Raw genomic sequence first — 21,152 nt, 5'->3', positions numbered from 1 at the left:
TTCTCAAGAGTCCATTGTTAAAATATATATTAATGTATAATAAGTAAACTTGGATTATCTCTAAACACCTAAGCATAAACTGATTTGTAACCAAATTCATAAGGAGATGCCCCCAAAGGAATAGAGTTAAGTTTTGGTTTGGGGAGAAGGATAAAACGTGTTAGCGTTTGGTGCCTTGCCCAAGAGGGAGCACTGTGCTCAGAGTACTGAATGACTCAGTTGCCAGAACAGTGAAGGGAAAACCTCAAGAGAGAGAGGTGCTTGTTTCTGGAGAGCATGTGCAGGTGTTCTAAAGAGTCAAAATGAAAGAGGAGAGACTGCATAAAGACAAAATATATACAGCCTTCTATCTTTGTTTCATTTGCAGGTGTCTTTCTTCAAAGAATAAACTTTTTTCAATTCCTTTATGACCTGACATAGCAAAAAGGCACACTGACAGACAGAATTAGAAAAAATTAGAAAATTCTTGTTGATTTAAAATGAATAATTCTTTCCTTCCTTCTTCCCTCTTTTTTTTTTCTTTTCTTTCTTTCTGTCTTTCTATTTTTTCTTCTTTGCTTCTTTTTTTAAATAAACTCTGTTGACTATAGCCCACATCCGATTCTCAAAGGCAAAACATATAGAAGTATAATCTAAGCACTATGGTAGGTCTTAGCTAGAAACTCCAGTTCAAAGAGTATTTACCTTCTCCTAAGTACATTCTCAGAAAGAAAAATAAAACTTCACATAGCATTTGTAATTGAGTACAAACAGCCTGGAGCCCCCAACTTAGCTAGCATTTACAGCATTTTGTTTGATCTAACATGATATACAAGTCAGCAGACTAGCTGTGAAGAGATCTCATGATCATAATTCCCAGGAATAAGGTGATTTCAAAACAGCTAGAGTAGTATCCCACGGACACCAGCTACCAAGGGGAACAATTAAGCCAGAATGGCATTCTATTCTGCTGCTGCTTGCAGATTGCAAATCACAGCAGTTTACCCAGTAATTTCCCATCGATCAGCACTAGTGTCTTGCATATTAAAATATTCTTCACTGCAGTTTCTTCATCTGTCAGGTAAATTTTCAAACATAGGCTGCAAAGAAAGAACTGGGAACTGCTGATTCACAAAAAATGCAACATATTTGGGGTTTATTTGTGAACAGGATATTAACTACTCTTATTATTTTTTTCTTCTTGCAAAAAGGTTTCTGACCCTTGGAGATGAAAGTGTAATTAAAACTGCAATTAGCAAGTAGATAATCAGGAGCGGTGAAAATACAAAAGAAGAAACCGTGAAGAGCTATTATGTTAACATCAGAATCCAACCAGATTCTAAATATAGTTTTCTGTAGTCTAAAAATAAAGGAAGCATTCTATTAATTGTGGTCATTTTTCCACACATTTCTTCATGACAAAAATATGTAGAATAATCATAAGTTGTCCAATATTTATCACGTTCTGAAGGAGCAAAAAAATATGAGCATCACATAAGTGAAAACCAACCAAGTAAGAAACGCACAGTCTATTTATTCAGACCTTGCTATATAGCAAGGGAGTAAGTCACTATTACTTGTGTTTTGGCAGATACTCAAAGGCAGATAGGAGAGGGGGGAAAGAAAGCTTTATAGTGAAACAAGGGGAAGGCTTCCAGTGTGCCCCAATGAAGCTATTGGCATGGGGAAGTTGTACGCAGGCCAAATACAGGTGAGCCAACCTAGGTGACTGCTTGGAGCTACATATATGGTTCTCTGTGATTGGTCCTAAGTTAGAAGCAGGGACAAAAGTTGGGAAAGTTGTCAGTTATTAATCAAGGACTGGCCATTCAGAGCTGATTGTTGCAGATATCATTGTTTAGCTTCCTGTGTTGTTGCCAGTGATAGCAATCTGGCTACCTGCAAGTCTGATTTATAGCAGGTTGGCTTTCTGGTTGTTTATTGTAGATAGTTGGTTTCCTAGGCAGATTCCTGCAGGCAATGAGTCAGAGTTCTAGTTTTGTATGTGATCTGGCTATTATACCATTTTTACATTCAATCTCTCTCATATATTGAGATTATCAAACAAGAATACAATATTTTTAAGTTTTATAAAAAATTTATAGTTGATTTTATTATTTCAACAAGAAGCAAATGGTAATATATTAAGATGGACTCAGATCCTATAACACTTAGTAGAAAATGGATGTAACCTTTTAAGATATTCTCAAACATTACTCAAAAAAATGTAGAAAACAAAATTAAATCAGTACCCTATAATTGTAGAAACAAAGATTGCACTTTTCATTGGAAAAACATTCTCAGTAGTCCAGTATATAATGTGGGGTGCTGTCTTTAAAGAATACATTCATCTCTGCCATTTCCTCCTTTTCACACAATTCTTGTTTAATGCCTACTTGAATCTTCTTAAAGGTTTTCAATTCTTACCTTCTAGGTGGACTTGATTTTTTTTATTTTAGTATATTTTATTTTCTCTCCAATAACAAAAAGCTATCTAAGACAAACATTGCTTTCTTGCATGGCTCTGAAGTGGCTCTGAATTTCAAAATAGAATTTCCCCAAATAGTTTGGCTACTGGCACATTAGCAGAAGCATGATGTTCCATCCCAAAGTGACCACATGGAAGGGGATCCCACACACTATTAATTTACTCTCTGAACAACATTACATGAGCATATGCCATGTGCAAGATACTGAACTAGCTGTTGGGGTTGCAGAGAAAATTTATATAGATTCTGGCTCAAAGAACTAAGAGTCTGATAGAGGAAGACAGACATTTATAATCAAATAGAAGTAAGTAATAATTAAAATCATTTTTTTTGGTAAAGTCATCCCAGTAGTGTTTGAGAGAATCAATGAGGTCCACAGACCAGAGAGGAGGGGACTGCAGTTATCTGAGAGAGGGGGGTGACAGAACCTCAACAAAAACTATTTAGGACAGATGATTTTTCAACTTATGTTTTAAAATCTGGCTAGATTTTCGCCACTTGAATAAGACCAAGAAAGGCATTTAAGACAATGAAACAGAGTAAGCAAAGGCATGGAGTCATAGAGTAGCTTAAAGCATTTAAATATAATGGCCTCAAAGAAGGTACACACTGAGGAGGGGTAAGGGTAAAAATGAGAGAAATGAGCAAGGACCACATCATGGAACGTATGAATGTCCTATTTAACATTTTATACCTTATCTGGTAAGCGACGGGGGATCTTGGAGAATTTTAAGGAAGGTTATATGTTTTAAAATGGCTTTTTAGAAAGATGTATCCACTGTGGATATACATGCTCTTGTATATTTTTAAAATACTTTTGCTTCTTTGTAGCTCTTATAGTCACTAGGTGACAACTCCTCTGATGTTACAATAAGAATATTTGCAAATAAACTTCAAGACCAGAAAAAATTTGTATAGCAAAAATGAGATATCTAACATTTAAGGGGACAAAAATCACTCAGAACAGAACAGGAGAAAGCTGTCCCAGATAATGCAGAAAAGTAGTGAAAGAAGACACTTTAGAGATTATGTATTCCAATGTGTTATTTCATATGGACAGGATATTAAGTTAGGAATTGTGTTGAAAGCACCAAGATAGAAAAGATAAAATGCACTAAAGTGAGCTTCCCAACACAATGCAAATTTCAAAAAAAAAAAAAAAAATCAAAGCAGTACAGAGAATAGAAGGATTTGGTTTGGAGATGGAAAGAATTTGAAGAACACTTTCATGGAAGGAGGTGTTTCTTTGCTGAGAATTTCTTCTCCTAAGGGTAGAGGTAGAGAGTGTCTGCTTCTTACTTCAGGCTTGCAGAATAGAAATCCAATGTGACCTCTCTGAATATGTAATATGTGTCACCTGCAGGAGAAGTGCAGTGAACTCATGCCAGACTGCAGACTGAAAATGCTAAAGACAAGAGACAAATAGTGGGAACAAATGAGATATCTAACATTTAAGAGGACAAAAAGAGGTGGGGAAATTGGTGACCTACACTCTCAGCATTAACCAAGACAAAGGTTGCATAAGCATTCCTTATAGCTCGACTGTGGGTTAAGCATGACAGAACAATGATGTGGCATTGTCTTAGATCTTATCTAATAAGGTACTACAAAGGCTAGCAAGATAAAGCCCAGCAACATATTCAAGGTATTTCTGTCAGAATACAAAGAATCCATTAATAAAAATATATGGATAAATAAATCAGATAAGTAAAAAAATTATCTACAATTTTTAGTCCAAATATGTCTCAAATATTGCATGAGAAATTATGTATTTTTTAAAAATTTGCTGTTTGGCCAGGCTTGGTGGTTCACATCTGTAATCCCAGCACTTTGGAACGCTGAGAATGGCAGATCTCTTGAGCCCAGGAGTTTGAGACAAACCCGGGCAATATGGAGAAACCTGTCTCTACTAAAAATACAAAAATTAGCTGGGTGTGGTGGCTTACCTTGTAGTCCCAGCTACTTGGGGGCAGCTAAGGCGGGAGAATCACTTGAGCCCAGGAGGTTGAGTTTGCAGTGAGCCATAATTGCACCACTGCACTCCAACCTGGGCAACAAAGTGAGGCCTTGTCTCAAACAAACAAACAAATCTGCTATTCATTCGAAATTCAAATTTAACTGGGCATCGTCTCTCTGCAAACTCACATCAGCATTGGACATTAATGAGACTCAACATAAAATCAACATGTGACTGTATGCCCCAAGTACAAACAATTGACAAGGAAAGATGGGATTAAGTCTAAAAGAACCTGTGTCATGTCTTCCAAACAACAGAAGAGATCTATTTGCAGTAGGAAAGAATGAAGCTGAGACTCAGTGGAACAAGTTGAGACAGGTAATTTGATTTCCTACATTCACTAGACCTGAAGTTCAACCCCACTCCTGTCCTTCTCTTTTATCTAAGCTAAAAAATATATTTTACTTGTTTATTTCTTTCAGCCAACTTAAATTGGGCTTCAATCACTTGTAGCAGTAATATTCTGTGTTAGTTCTGAGCTGTTATACTTGCAATATTCCATTAAATCCTCAAAGCAACTTTGTGATGATATAATATGTATCACTATTTTACAAATGAAGAAACTGAGGCAGAGACTGAGTAAGTAACCTATGAACATTTATGTTGGCAGTGGGAGAAAGAGCCAGAATTTAACTCAGTTTCCAGCATCAAAAGCCTAGTCTCTCAACTGCAATACCATACTGCCTTCTATTTTCCTTGCAGTGAGACAGTGCCCCATGTCAGCCAAAATGAGTCTTCCTGGCACCATTTGAGTATGTTGTGCTCAACCTTGTATTTTACACATGATGTTTCTTTAGTCTTGTTGAGTAATCACTATAATGCTGAGAACAGAAAAATTTTGCTGAATAGTCTTCAATGAGAAAATATTTAAAATTCACTGCTAGTTACATTAGCTGCAGCTATTATATTAAATTAAAAGTCGTTTAGACCACACATTGATGATTGCAACAGGTGATACTCAATCTTCTCTAACTCAAGTCTTCCATTGTGTGTTGCAAGTTTTATATTTTATTTTTTTTGACTAAAACATTCTACTCTAATGTTATGTGATATATTTGAGAGCACAAAGTAAATGGTGTGTTCTTAGGGAATATATTAACAAACACTTAGATGTGCACCATTCCAATCTGTTCGAAGCCTTAGGTATAGTCAAACATTTCAAAACAGTTACCAGGCAATGTACCATAAGGAACCCTGGGAAGAATTCCATGTAGAGGACAGGAAGGGCAAGGACTGGGTGAGATGTGAAAGAAGGGGGTAACTCTGTGTATGCCAAAAGCATAAAGTAGGCTGATTTCAGCATAAACATCATTACTTGTGGATAAACACCTTTCTCAAATTCCCAGTCCACATTAGCTTTTCAATTATACACTATCTTGTTTGTTTTGGGTTTTTTTTTGTTTTGTTTTGTTTTTTTTGAGACAGAATCCTGCTCTGTCGCCTAGGCTGGAGTGCAGTGGCGCGATCTCAGCTCACTGCAACCTCTGCCTCCTGGGTTTAAGCGATTCTCTCGCCTCAGCCTCCCAAGTAGCTGGGATTGCAGGCACCACAACCCCGCCCAGCTAATTTTTGTATTTTTAGTAGAGATGGGGTTTCACCATGTTGGCCAGGCTGGTCTCGAACTCCTGATCTCAGGTGATCTGCCCACCTCAGCCTTCCAAAGTGCTGGGATTACAGGCATGAGCCACCACAACCAGCCCAATTATATACTATCTTAACAAGCTGCAGTTCTCTTTTATAGCACTTACTTAAATAATTAACTGACCAATTACATATTTGTTTTCTGTGTTACCATTAGATCTGACTGCAAGTTCCATGCTTTTAGTCATTGTGTGTGTCTAATTGCAGAGCTTTATACTTGTTGAAGAAAAAGAGAAAGCAACAATGGTGGGGATGTTGAGTCATGCAGGTGATGGCATAGGGAAGTGAATGAAGACTACTCCCCATGAGGTCTGGGGATATCAGTGGTAACACACTGATTTCAGTTGGATTATTTGCTTTGTCTCAGCATGAGCAGTCCACAATCTGTTCTTTCATTTTATCTCCAGCAAGACTTCTCACACCACCTAACCAATGGACAATTTCTATCAAATTGCTACTCTGCACTTCTCACTCAACTCCCTATTATTGTTTGTAAAATCATGATGGCATATACTTAAATCAATCAGTTTATTAACACACATCATACAATGAAATGATGCTTTGATCTAGTATTTGACGACTCATTGCCATTTACTTCTGGGTCCCATATTCAAGGAATTTCAGGACAAAAGTATATTATTTGCTCTTAATAGATAATTGAACCTGGCTTTATATTACACCAATTTATTCATCTTTAAATATTTGCTCTACATATTACCCTTCCACAAACTATCCCTATCCTTTCTAACACTCACTTCTCTTCTCATTTCCTGTAGCTACTCTAGTGAGCAACACTTCTTCAGTATTCTTCATTCCATTGCATCTCTAAGCAAGTTCCTTTTTAAATATCTCTTCACTTGTTTCATTATTTATTCACACGCCTTTCTGGCTGTTTTTCTCCCCAGTTGTTTCTTGTCTCTTTCCTATCTCTCTCTGCTTTTATTATAAAATCATTATTTTCAAACTTCATGTTTACCACATCCACATCCATGTTAATTTACAGTGCCCATGCTAAGTAAGAAGAAACAGGAGTTTAAATGATCAAGTGAAAAGTCAAATGCAGGAAGCTGAGTGCACACTAAATGAGCATACCAGAGTTCACGTAAACAAATATGAAAACAATAAGGATGAGGCTACATAGAGAAGAGAGCAAGTCAAGTAGTCAGTTGTCCATGAAAACAGTCTACAACCACAGAGAAAGATGAATGGTAGAAAGTCTTATTAAAATAATCAGTAAAGATGTTTCCAGAAACAGAAAAGATACTGATGGCTCCAGAAAAGTCCACAGCAAGAATAGTTCCTGATGCTGAACGTTCTTCTGCCCCAGTCTCAACTGCAGTCCTCCTAGAATCCTAGTCAGCCAGCTTTGGATGAGACTATCTAATAGGCAAATCACCTTTAGGAGTAGATCCAGCACACCTAAGAGGAGGAGGAGCATTCCATACAAGAAAGAATATTTCGTAACACTGAATAATAATCATATATTTTCCCACTTTATTAAATTAAGCTGCCACCTTAAGAAATAGGGAGAGGAATTACAATTTGGAACATGTCAACATTAGAAAAGCTAACCTCAAATAATCTTAGTCTTTTGAATTTCCCTTCAAAAAGATCCTTTGGCCCCTAATACCTTGTCTAAACCAAGCTGTGTTATCACTAAGAAATGGGCTCTTACAGAGAGAGCTCCCACCTCCAAAGCTCTAATTTGACTTGTTATTTCATCAGGACGCTATAATGATTTATTTAAGGCACTGTGAAAATACCATGTTAATTTAACCAAAGACTCTGATTAGTATTGGAGCTACATTTTTCTTTTTTTAGATTTTACCCCACAATATTCCTCTTCTATTTCAAGAATTCTTTATCAAATTTGGTTGATTCTGTTTATTTTTACTGTGAAATAAAAATATATTTCAGAAAATTGTACAAAATGAGTGAATGGTTCAATGAATAATCGCAAAGCAAACAACTGGATGATCATCATCCAGGGAAAAAAGCAGAGCACCAATACCTTCTGAACAATGTTTCTTGTTTATCACCACTCCCTTATTCTCTCTTAAAAAAAGTTTGCGTACCCCTACCATACTAATTATTGTATTCCGTAATTTGATATATAAAATTAATAGTACTATTTTGGATAAAATATTGTGTTGTTTTCATGTTGGGATATTATGAATTAATCTGTTGTGAGCATTCTAGTACCTGTCTCATGGGATATATGTTGTTGGGTGTAAACTCAGGAGAGTCTTTATAACTTTAATAAATAATGTAGAACAGCTTTTAAAATAGGTGTGGCAATTAACACTCCCATTAGCAGTGTGTGAGAAAACCCAGTGCTCGTCTTCCTCTCCAATGAATTTTAACCAATTTAGTGTGTGTGTGGTAGTACTTAACTGTAAGTTTAATGTTAGTTTTTTATTTTAATTGGTCATTAGGATATTTTCTCTCCTAAAATGCCCATTCCAGACTGGCACAATATTTATTGGGCTGTCTTTTCTTTGAGTTGTATGAGATTTTATATACTCTGAATTCATTCCCTTTATCAGTTGCATGTATTGCAATTATCTTTCACCCTGTTTACCTTTTTATTTCTTAAGAGAAAGTTTTAGAGTTAATGTGGCTACCTTTCATCAATTTATATAAAGTTTTTTTTTCTCTGCCCAAAAGTCATCACAGTACTTGACGATATTATTTAATATAACTTCTTGAAGCTATATTTTTCAAATTTTAATATTTACTACAAGTCACCTGGCATTGACTTTTGTCTATATTGTGTGGTAGGGATCAAGATTCATTTAAAAATATACATATCTAATTTTTTTTTCTTTTTTTAATTATACTTTAAGTTCTAGGGTACATGTGCACAATGTGCAGGTTTGTTACGTATGTATACATGTGCCATGTTGGTGTGCTGCACCCATTAACTAGTCATTTACATTAGGTATATCTCCTAATGTTATCCCTCCCCCCTCCCCCCACCCCACAAAAGGCCCTGGTATGTGATGTCCCCCTTCCTGTGTCCATGTGTTCTCATTGTTCAATTCCCACCTATGAGTGAGAACATGCGGTGTTTGGTTTTTGTCCTTGCGACAGTTTGCTGAGAATGATGGTTTCCAGCTTCATCCATGTCCCTACAAAGGGCATGAACTCATCATTTTTTATGGCTGCATAGTATTCCATTAGCAAAGTTAATTAACAGACTATTCTTTTCCCCAAGCTTGACAGTGCTAATTTGATTTTAATGTCCATATGCAAGTATCTGCCAGGAAACCAGTAAAATCTAATAAGTTAATTGTACACAGGTATTATAATCTAAAATTAATACTTCTAGAAAAGCATGTGTATTTATAAAAGACATGCACAAAAGTATTTCAAAATAGCATTGCTTTTAATAGGCTTAAACTTAAAACAACCTGAGATCATAAGCTTAGAGTAAATAGTGAATGGGAAAGAGGATAAGAAGAACTTTGAGTTACTGATAATGTTCTTTTTCTTTACTGCATCATTTTTGCATAATTCATTTTGTAAATATTCATCAATTAGAATATTGACAATGTGTTATTTTTCTGAATCTATGTTATGTCTTAGTTTAAAAAGAAGTTTATTTTTAAAAATCAGTAAGATAACGCACATATAAGTGTTTATTTTGGTATGACTTGCATCAGTTTTGAAATAAAGAAAAATGCTTTGGTGATATAGGTTAAAGGACACAGGGAAGTCTTCATCTCTGAATTGTTTGCTCATTTGTATAGTGAAGAACACTGGAGCCTCAATAGTCCTGTCCAGCTCTTGTATTATAAAATTCCATTTACCTGGGTAACTAAAGCAGAATTGGAAACCTGCTTTGTGCCTGTCCCCACAAAACCTCTCATTTTTATTTGTTTCTTGTGCTATTTTTTGTCGGCTTCATTGTTGTCCTATCTCAATGAACATTTTCCATAATAGCTTTCATCTTGGAATAATCAAAACCTAGTTTGTTTTAAAAAAGACAAAACCACTTCAGTGTTTCTCAGTGACATGTGTGACTGGCCATCTGGTTGCATTCACAACTAGGGCGAGATGAAGCTTTCTTGAGCTTATTAATTCAGTGCATGTCTTTCTTGGAGAAATTGGATGGTCATATTTAGTTCCCAGTTTCATGTCAACACTCACAGGGAACATTTGGCCCTTTTAAGTTAAAGCACATGCCCATCTCTTCACTATTTCTTAATGATGAGGCAGAGTTTGTTATGCCAGTGGATGTCTTTTAAGCACATCAAAAGAAAACATTTATACTGCAATCTTCTCTATTTATTACCATGATTTACAGCCACACATCCACCCAAATACCAGATTAATATCTGTCTTCATGCCCTTAGACCTGTTTTAGAAGTGCAATAACTTTCTAACTACATCATGGCCTCCAATTTCTCCCTGATTTAATCTATCTTGTACTACGCTAGTATGTTAATCTTCCCAAAGCACAACTTTCAAAATCCTTCAGTGTCTTCAAATGTTTTAGTTTATATCAGAGCTCTTAAAACTTTAGTGAGGAAAAAAAGTTGCTATGGAATAGGCACTGCCTTAAAAGGCAGATCCCGTGTCCTCCACTTGAGATGTTGATTCAGTCAGGGAAGAATGAGGTCCAGAAATCTGCCCTTGTTTCCCTGTCCAATTTAGGAAAACTGAGGATTACCCCAGGTATTTACACAGGCGTCTCTCTGCCCTCTGTGAATAGGGAGATTACTATTTACAAGTGAACTTTGTGCTTTGGCCAGGCATTCTAGAACACTGAATTTTTGGCTGCCAAGAAGTCATCTCAGCAGATTCTTCTAGAAAACTTCAGAACTTTCCCTTAGCTACTGCAGTATAACGACCTAACTTGAAACATAGCCAAGAAAAAAAAAAAGAACTAAAAATCAACAAGAAATGTGACAGCATGGGCTATTTCACAGACCTGTTTCCCAGAGGTAAGAATAGGAGACTGAATAATTTCTCAAAAAGTGACAGGTAGCAGGCAGCTGCTACCTGGGGCTCCTCAGTGACCCCTTCAGGAAGAATCAAGAGTTGATTTGGTGCCATTGAAGGGACTAAGAAACTCTTAGGGTCCTGTAGCAGTCATTGCAGCTCTTGGAATAATGGAAGGAAGCTCCATTAGGGATCAGCAGTGAGACATTTGGAAAAGAATGTTTTATTGTTTTGAGATTTCTAGTTTCTCATTTCTTCACCCAAGAAAATCACCCATGATGAAATATATACATTATCATCTCACATGGAAAGGGAAAGAACATATGGGAAAGACATTTGAATTTTATTTTAAGCCCAAAGAGAAGGGGAAACTAGATTTCCCATGAAGAAATGTGGTAAGAATTGAAATAAACAAGATGTATCATGTGATTCTGCCCATACCATCTATTCCCATTTCCTCTGCCTCATCCACTTAATTCTTTTCTTCTGCAACCAAATAACATGTAATTCATTTTTACATGCCAGCTCTTTCATTCTTCATGTATTCCAGGCTCCTTACTCTGCCTGGAATTTTAAACTGAGTGTGTACTCATCCTTCACATCCCAGTTCAAGCTTCCGTTCTCAATCTAGTCCTCTGAAGCCTGCTAGACATAACCAGTCATTTTTTTCTCCATTACCGTCTGTTAGCATTTTATCATTTATGCACACTTATTGTGCTGAATATAACACTATACTATGATCATTTGTTTTACCCACTAGACTGATTCTTAAGGTTACAGTCTGAGCCTTATAATCTGTATATTCCCCACTATCTGTATAATCTGTATATTCCCTCTGTGAAAGTACAGCATGTCTATTTGTTAAATTAAAGAGAATTGAAATAACTAAGAGGTACAAGTTCATCGCAAAACACCCAAACACTAGCCATGCTTTCAGTTTTTAGCTAAAGAATAACCTTTGGGAGCTATAAATATTGTATCCTCTACAATGGCTAAGACAGGGGACATACAGTAAGTTTTCAAAAACAAATATTGACTGACTATATAATTCATTGATTAGCATATAAAATGACATTGTGAGTTAATTAAATTGACCAGATAATAAAAACATAAATGATCAATTCATACCATTAATGAATACGAATGTTTTGATTTTCTGTGCCAATAGACTAATAGATGCATTAGTCCAAAAAGACAAAATTATTAAAGTTTTCATCTTAAGATAGTAATAGCTTACATATATTGACTACTTGGAATAGATGAGGCACCATGCTAAACATTTCATATGCATCATCTCATTTAATATTTATAATAAGCTGATGATAAATATTCTGTTACAATCTTCATTTTGGGGAAACTGTGGTTTAGAATGGTTGCATAACTCACATAAGGTCATGTAGCTGAAGAGAACACTGTTACTGTATGCAACCCTCGAATGTTACTAAAAACTATACACAAAACAATTATCAAACTGCAAAGTTATTGAGAAGAAAGATAAGATCCAATGTAAATTATATAAATATTTTTCACATAAAATAAAAATTGTATTATTAAAATTTTATTTGATGGCTCTTAGTTTAAAAGAAAACATTCTTTCGGAGTTTTAAATCATTAAAAATTAATTCTGTGGATCTTTTTCAAATATGTATTTGCATTTAAAAGCCAAATGTCAAAGACACTGTTAAATGGCCAGTTTTAAGAGGTATCTCTACTGGAACTGATATTCTAATAACAAAATACACTTTATCTCGTATTGGAAGATGCATAAAAAGCCCTTCTGGCTGGTACAATATGACCACGTTCCAGGAACTAAAATAAGTTGTTTTTGTACATATCCTCCCAAAGAAAACAGATAAAAGTATGGTGTTCTTCTAAGCCCTTGGGCTTCAATAGATTTTCTCAAGCTAAAGGAAATGGGAAAGTGTTACCAAAATAAAAACATACTATGTCATTTTTTATGGCATTTACCAAGTAAGAGCCCCAAGTCAGAGATTGTAAATTATCTGAGTTCTGTTAATATGAACATTCATCTCACATGTCAAACTTACAGCCTTGAAGTTGGATTCCTATAACTGCAATTCCTGGTAACTGACCCCTCCATTCCCCCCTACATTTTCATGAAGAATTCTGGTCTGGTTGTTACCCATTGACTGGAATGATAACACATTCACTTAATTCCTCACTGTGGATTACCAGGAAATTTCACAGTATCACAGAATTAGGCAACTTTCTATTAATCCATATCAGAGAACTTAATATTGAAGTAAAAGTCTTATACTGGCAACATTAGCAAAATAATTAATAAATCTAATTAAAAGAAAGTATCTCATCAACCTGGTCAATCTGTTTCATCCTACACAAATTTTTAGAATAATTATTTGATAGTGTTTCCGTTGACACAGTTGCAAAGGTTTTTTTGATAAAATTTTTATTTTGATATAATTTTAAACTTAGAAAAAAAAATGTAAGGATAGTACAAGAAGCTCCTGTGTGCTCTTTATGGAGATTCATCAACTGTTTTACATTTCGCCACATTTACTTTTTTGTTTGTTTAAATATAGATGTAGCATCTAGGTACTCTCTTTGAGTAAAAGATAATGCTCACTCCTTAATCTTTCTTTTGAAGTCTGTCTCTGGGGAAGTACAGTGGCTGTCTGGGTTTCATCTAACTCCTGCAGGCTGACAACCCCCGGGCAAGCATGGTCATGCAAGACCTCTCCACTCAGTCTCTCATTTATAACACTTGGTTATAAAAAGCTAAGCACCTCACATTTATCATTTCCAAAATGGAATATAATATCTCTCTCTACTTGTTAATCCAAGCCACATCTGTATACCCTATCGTTATTAATAGTGTCAGAGGCTTTCAAACCAAAGGGACTCCATCTTAAGTAAGGGCTAGAAAAATGAGGCTGGGGCTTACTGGGTCGCATTCTCAGAAAGTTAGGCATTCCTACTCTCTAGATGTTTATGGTTAAGGGAATAAATAAATAATGCTGACTAAACAGACCCAGTCTTGGGAGTGTCCAAATATCCTGCTATCTGGAGAACAAAGGGCTTCCTAATTTTGCTTTAAAGATAATAATATCGATTCTTGCAAAATATAGTCATTCAGAAAATTAATCCTTTATCACAAACCCTTGTAGTAGAGCACATCTCCCCATATATACAAGCGTTGTACCTAGGATGGATGTATTCCTCCTCTTACTTTCGGGAACTTCCTACTCTGTCTATGCAGTAGCTTTCACTACTTTACTCTCTTAATAAACTTAGTTTTACTTAACATTGCGGACTTGCCCTGAATTCTTTCTTGCACAAGATCCAAGAACCCTCCCTTGGAGTCTGGATCAGGACCCCTGTCCTGTAACAATAGTGTCAGTAATTAAAAGAGTTAATTCAATTTATAACAATCAATATGGTCATTCTTGATATCTGTGTCTCTTTTATACCTCACATGTTTCTGAGAACCTAAATTTCATCCTCTTAGATTTACATTTTTCTTTCCATCACTGCTTTTAATGTCTTAGATAAAACTCCCTCCATTTCTCACATAGACTTAAAATTAAGACTCTCTCATGCATTCACCTTACATATTGTCTTTTTTACCTAAAATCCTTTCTCAACAATGTTATCACAGTGATCTTTCTAAAATTTCAGAATATATGTCATCATGTTACTCCTCAGTTTTCTAAAGTTTCTATGGCTGACTGTGGCCTAAATGAGTAAATCTGAAGTCCTGAGACTGCTACATGATGTCTTTCAAAATCTGGCACTTGTTTCCTTTCCAAATGGATACCCTTATATTCCTCTCTCACATCCATGAATGCTAACAACTAGATAAATAAAATCATGCATCATTAATTGATCATAAAATTACATTGAAGCACACTCAAATTCAGCTTATGTTAAAACTAAAAGCCAGACAACCCATTCTCACAATACTTTCCCTCCTAGGAAACTTCAATTTATCATATGAATTGGGGCTCAAGTATCACCTCCTATATACAGTGTTTTCTAAATTTACCTGATGCCATTATTTAACTCCTCCTCCATACAGTCAACATACATTACCTATGTCTGTCTTTGTTTCTTGTCACATTTTAATGCTCTTATTTATTATGTGGCTGTCGTTCCATTAAACTGTGAGCTGCTCAGTGGCGCTCTGTCCTCAAATTCTAGCTCACTGCTTGCCCAGAAGAATTACTTAAGACATATTTTACAAATACTACCAATAATACGAAGAGCTAACCATCACTGAACTGTTAGTGTATTTCAGGAACCACAGGCATTATCTCATTTCATCCTCCCAAAAACTTTCCAGGAATAGACCATCATGTGCTACTATTATCCCCATTGTACAGACAAGAAAAATGAAGATAAGTCATTTTTTTTCTGATCTTACACAGATAATAGCATTATCATCAAAACTCAATCATAGATGTACTGATCCAGTGCTGTGGCTGTTAAGCCCTTCAATATAATAAGATGATTAATATAAGTTAGTCCTTCTTGTACTTCAAGGGAAATTTTTTTTCTTCCCAAACAGCAATATCCTTGACATATCTCTCTATCTACCCATGAAATAAAGGTCTATGTTTCAAAGAATATCTTTCAGATTTCTAAATATTTTACTCCCAATAGCTTTATCACTCCTTCAACTTTTTACTTGCCCTGGTTTACCCAATCAAGACAGAAATTTTGAAGCTTAGGGTTGTTCCAATTGTAAATAGTTGCTGTTCAGATCCTGATTTTGAATCTGATGATTCATTCAGGTCTTTAAACTATTCAACTCAATGTTTCAATTATTACTGAAAACAATGAACTGAATGGCTCTTCAAAACACTCATCTAGTTTTTGCCACACCGTGGGAGCAATTCTTCTCCTAAGAAAGACTTAAGAGGAAAATCTGCAAGGGGTAAAGGGGTTTTGCTGTTAGCACTAATTTTAAGGTCATGGTCTGCACACACAGAATTTGGAGAAGGAGGAGTTGAATTCAGCAAGATCCAGTAGTAAGAAATTAACTGTTGATAATCCCGTTCTAAATAATTGCTTAACTTAGTTTCATCACTAGTTCTCCCAAAACCAGTTTGTATATGTAGACACACTTAAATGTGTTTGGTTTCTCAAATTTCTCTCTATCCTTATAGACTTTGAAGTGAGTTACAAGCTTAAGGCCATCTACATTGGGAGTTCTCATTTTAGGGAACCCAGGTAAAACCAAGTAGAGTAGTATTCCTAGTACGCCTCTACCCATGGTTTTGCTTTGTGCAGTTTCAGTTACCTATGGTCAATCACAGTCCAAAAATATTAAAAAGAAAATTCCAGAAATAAACAATTTGTAAGTTTTAAATTGTGTGTTGTTCTGAGTGGTGTGATAACATTTCACACTGCCCTGCTTTGTCCCACCAAGGACATAAATCTTCTCTCTGTCCACTGCATCCACACTATACACTCTACGTGTCTGTCAGTCACTTAGTAGCCATCTGAGTTATCAGATCAGCTGTTGCAATGTTTGTGCTCAAGGAAACTTTATTTCACTTAATAATGGCACCAAAACGTAAGAGAAGTGATGCTGGTGATTCAGATATACCAAGGAGAAGCCATGAAGTGCTTTCTTTAAGTGAAAATGTGGAAGTCCTTGGCTTAATAAGGTAAGAAAAAACATTTTGTGAGGTTGCTAAGATCTACAGTAAGAACAAATCTTCTAGCCATGAAATTGTTGAAGAAGAAAAAAGAAATTTGTGTTAGTTTTACTGTCACACCTTAAATTGAAAAAGTTACAGTCACAGTGTCTGATAGGTGCTTAGTGAAGATGGAAAAGGCATTACATTTGCAGATGAAAAACATGAATAGAAAAATGTGTTCCGATTGATGGCGTTGTGTTGCATCAGGATGCATTGTGCCTATACAATGACTTCAGGAAGGGATTCCCTGAAATGAGTGACACCAAACCATTTACTGCAAATAAGGGATGGTTACACATATTCAAGAATAACTTTGGACTGAAAAATATAAAAATTAATGGAGAGACTGCGTCTGCCAATGAGAAGCTGCTGCCACATTTCTGGCAGAATTGAAGAATTTGATGAAGGAGAAAGAATACCTGTGCTTAAACCAGGCTGTTGTGGAAGACGATATCCAATAGAACCTACAGTTGTTTAAAAAGAAAAAATAAAAGTGCAAATGAGGCACCAGTGCATAAACCATGGAACGCCCCAACTAACTCTGGTATTATGTGGCAACACTGTGAAGATATAATAAAGCCTGGAGTAGTGTACAGAACAAAGAACCCACAAGCCCTCAAAAACAAAAACAAAAATTATCTGCCTTGTGTCCTCACAGTATAATCAGAAAATCTGGGTAAAAGCCATCTTGTTTATGTTCCACCAATGTTTCATCTCAGAAGTTAAAAATAAAATACTTGGAAGGGGAAAAATTGGAATTTAAAGTCCTATTAATAATAGACAATGCACCTGGCCATCTTCAATCTGTTTACTATGAAAATAAAAATGTCAAGGTTGTATTTTTAATCTTTAAATACAACCGCATTACTTTAGCTCCTTCACCAGGGCAACATTCAATTTCTCAAGGCCACATATGCCCTCTCCCCACCCCTACCCTATCTATTTGACTGGATTTGATCAGGAATTGCTGCAGATTCTGATCTGGCATAAGGTAGTGCTGGAAATCATTCACTGTTGCTGATGCAATATGATTCATTAAAGTGACAGTGGATAAAATAAAACCAGAAATTGTGAGTGCCTGCTGGAAGAACTTACAAAGTTGTGAATAACTTTAAAGGCGTCCCAGGAATCAAGGAAGAAGTTAGAAAAGCCATTCATGCAGCAAGACAAGTTGGTAGAGAAGGATTTGTCAAAATGTCTGATGAAGAACTGGAAGAACGTATTGAAGGCCATCAAGAACGGTTAACAAGTAATAAGGAGAACTTGTTGAGTCATCTGCAAAGGAAGAGGAAGATAAAGAAGAAAAGACCGAGAGAGAACCAGTAAAGTGAACATTACCAAAATTTGCCAAAGTGGTTCGAATTGCACTGACATTAAAGGACAAAATTTTGGAATACTATCCTCCAATGGAGCACAGCAATAAAGTCAACTGTATGATCACCAAATGATTGCAATTTATGAAGCAGCACTTTGACAAGTTAAAAAGAGAGAACAATGTTCAGTTACAATGTTCTTCCAAAAGGTTTTGGCAAAAAGCTTTCAACTACCATGGATCCCCAACCATAAACATTGTCTGCTCCTGACATCCAATTATCTACATAGCTATGGCCTGATGATCCAGGATCACCTAAAGCAGATAATTCTCCTGACATATCATCAGAAGGTCACTATAAATGCTTCTCAACCTAAGATAGGGTTACTTCTGAATAAACCCATTGCAAATTGAAAGTATCATGAGTTGAAAATGCATTAACACGTCTAACTTACTGGCTTAGCCTAGACTACCTTAAACATGCTCAGAACACTTGCATAAGACTACAAAACCATCTGACAACACAGCACTCTGTAGAGTTTTGGTTGCCTCATGATGGCACGGTTGACTACGACCTGTGTCTCACCGCTGCTGTTCTGCATTATGGAGTATTATACTGCTTTCTACTGAATGGTATAGCTTTTGCACTACGTTAAAGTCAGACAGTCATAAATCATATTATCATATGTTTGGCGACCATCTGTAGTAGCCTAACACTATGTCACAAAACCTACGTAATTCACCTCCTTGATCTCATCAAGTAGGCATTTTATCATCTCACATTATCACAAGAATAAGGACGACTACAGTATGAGAAGATATTTTGAGAGAGGGAGAGAAAGACCCCATTTACATCACTTTCATTACAGCATATTGTTATGATTGTTCCATGTTATTATCCATTATTTTTGTCAATATTTTTCTGTGCCTAATTTATAAATTAAGTTTTATCAAAGGTATGTATGGATAGAAAAAAAATAACGTATACAGGGTTCGCTATTATCCATGGTTTCAAGCATCCACTGAGGGTCTTGGATCATATCCTCTGCAGATAAGACTGGAAGGCTGTATGATTTGTGGGTTAACACTTCTTTTGCCACACCCAGATTTGTAAACTTAAATAATGTAGTAAGTAAGGGAAATGTTACTAAATTCAACATTTATCCTGACATTGGTTTGACTCTCTGAACAAAATCATAAAAACAGAAAGATTACTTGAAAATGTGTCCAGTTCATAACCAGATGAATATGTCAGCTCTGATAAATATATGTGGTATATCTTCTTTCTTCAGAGACTCCTCAATGTCTCCCAGAAAGTTATGATTTCTTTCTCTAACTCCTTGAGAAATTAAATCCACCTACCATGTGATTTGGAGAAACGGATGAATGTTCGTTATAGTTCCTTGAAAACAACACAAGGCTAACAAAAATGGAAAGAACACAAGTTCTTAGAGAGCTTAAATTGGGGCCTAGGAAGTTAGAGCTGGAAGGGTCCTTGAGCATAAGCTAACACACACTTTATGGATAAGTTGAGAACCAGGACAGAGAAAGGACTTGTGAGTCCCACAGCTTGTTAGAGACAGAGATGGGCGCCAAGCCTGCGGCTTCACTCTGAACCTCTGGACTGGTACTCACCACGCTCTCTGAGACTGGACATGAGGATGAGGTGACCAAAGTGGATAATGCCATCTCTGCTGTTCCTGAACCTTCTGAAGAGAAATTTATGCAAATATGTGGAAGGGAAGTAGATATGGGCTTTCCCCAATACTTTTTCTTTATTATACTAACTTTTATTATATTTAGAGCTAAGGATATAATGCTAAATTAAATATGACTTGTAATTTAGAAATAAACTGTTTATTTCAAATATGACAAAGGGCTTTTAGTGTCATCTCTAATATTCTCCTTCACTGTCTTCATTGATCAGAAGTCCATTTATGAAAAGAAAACAAATAATGTTAAATGTCAAGAAGAACTTATTTCTCTGGGTACTGGGATTAAAGAATAATCTTATTTAGTTTCCTATTGCTGAAATTACTGCAAACACAGTGGCTTAAAAAATGCAACTTGTTATCTTACAGTTCTGGAGGTAAAAAGTCCAAAATGGGTGGGTGGGGTCATATTACTTCTGGAAGCTCTAAAGGAAAATTTGTTTTCTTGCCTATTCCAGCTTCTATAGGCTACCTGCATTCCTCGATTCACGGCCTCTTCCTCCTTCTTCAAAGCTAGCAGTGTAGCACCTTCAAATCTCCCTCTGTCTCTCTCTTTCCTTCTCTCTGATCTGTGCCTCTATAATCACATTTCATTCTCTCACTGTCCTCTGCCTTATTTTTATTTATTTATTTATTTTTGAGCCGTCTGGCTCTGTTGCCCAGGCTGGAGTGCAGTGGCACGATCTCCGCTCACTGCAACCTCTGCCTCCCAGGTTCAAGCAATTCTCCTGTCTCACCTCCTGAGTAGCTGGGATTACAGGCACACACCACGACGACTGGCTAACTTTTGTATTTTTAGTAGAGATGGGGTTTTACCACATTGGTCAGGCTGACTCGAACTCCTGACTTCAGGTGATCCACCCCATCGGCTTCCCAAAGCACTGGGATTACAGGCGTGAGCCACTGCGCCTGGCCTGTGCCTTACTCTTGTATATGCCTCTGTGATTACATTGGGCCCACCTGGATAACCCAGGCTACGATCCCTATTTCATGATCCTTAACTTAATCATATCTGCAAAATTCCCTTTGCCATGAAAAGTCACATCATATTTATGGGTTCTGGAGATGAGGATATGGACATCTTTGGGAGCCATTTATTCCACCTACCACAAACCACCTTTTATCAGACTTTTCTGATTTATTCCAAACATTCTAAATCTCTCTTCAATCTACCACCCATTGACCCCCAAAGCATTTTTTATGTCTCTACAGTGTGCACGAATATTCTACTTACTATTACATCAATTAACATCATTGACTCCTTCCCCTGTGAACTTTAAACATTATTAATGTTTTTCTCCCCATTCTCCCTCGTTTTTATGCAACTATTAAATATGAATGGAGCCAAAACATTGCCCCTGGCACTGTTCG

The sequence above is a fragment of the Pongo pygmaeus genome, chromosome 17 (genome assembly GCF_028885625.2).
Source record: "Pongo pygmaeus isolate AG05252 chromosome 17, NHGRI_mPonPyg2-v2.0_pri, whole genome shotgun sequence".
In the NCBI taxonomy this organism is placed as follows: domain Eukaryota; kingdom Metazoa; phylum Chordata; class Mammalia; order Primates; family Hominidae; genus Pongo; species Pongo pygmaeus.
Note: the sequence above shows the minus strand (reverse complement) of the source record.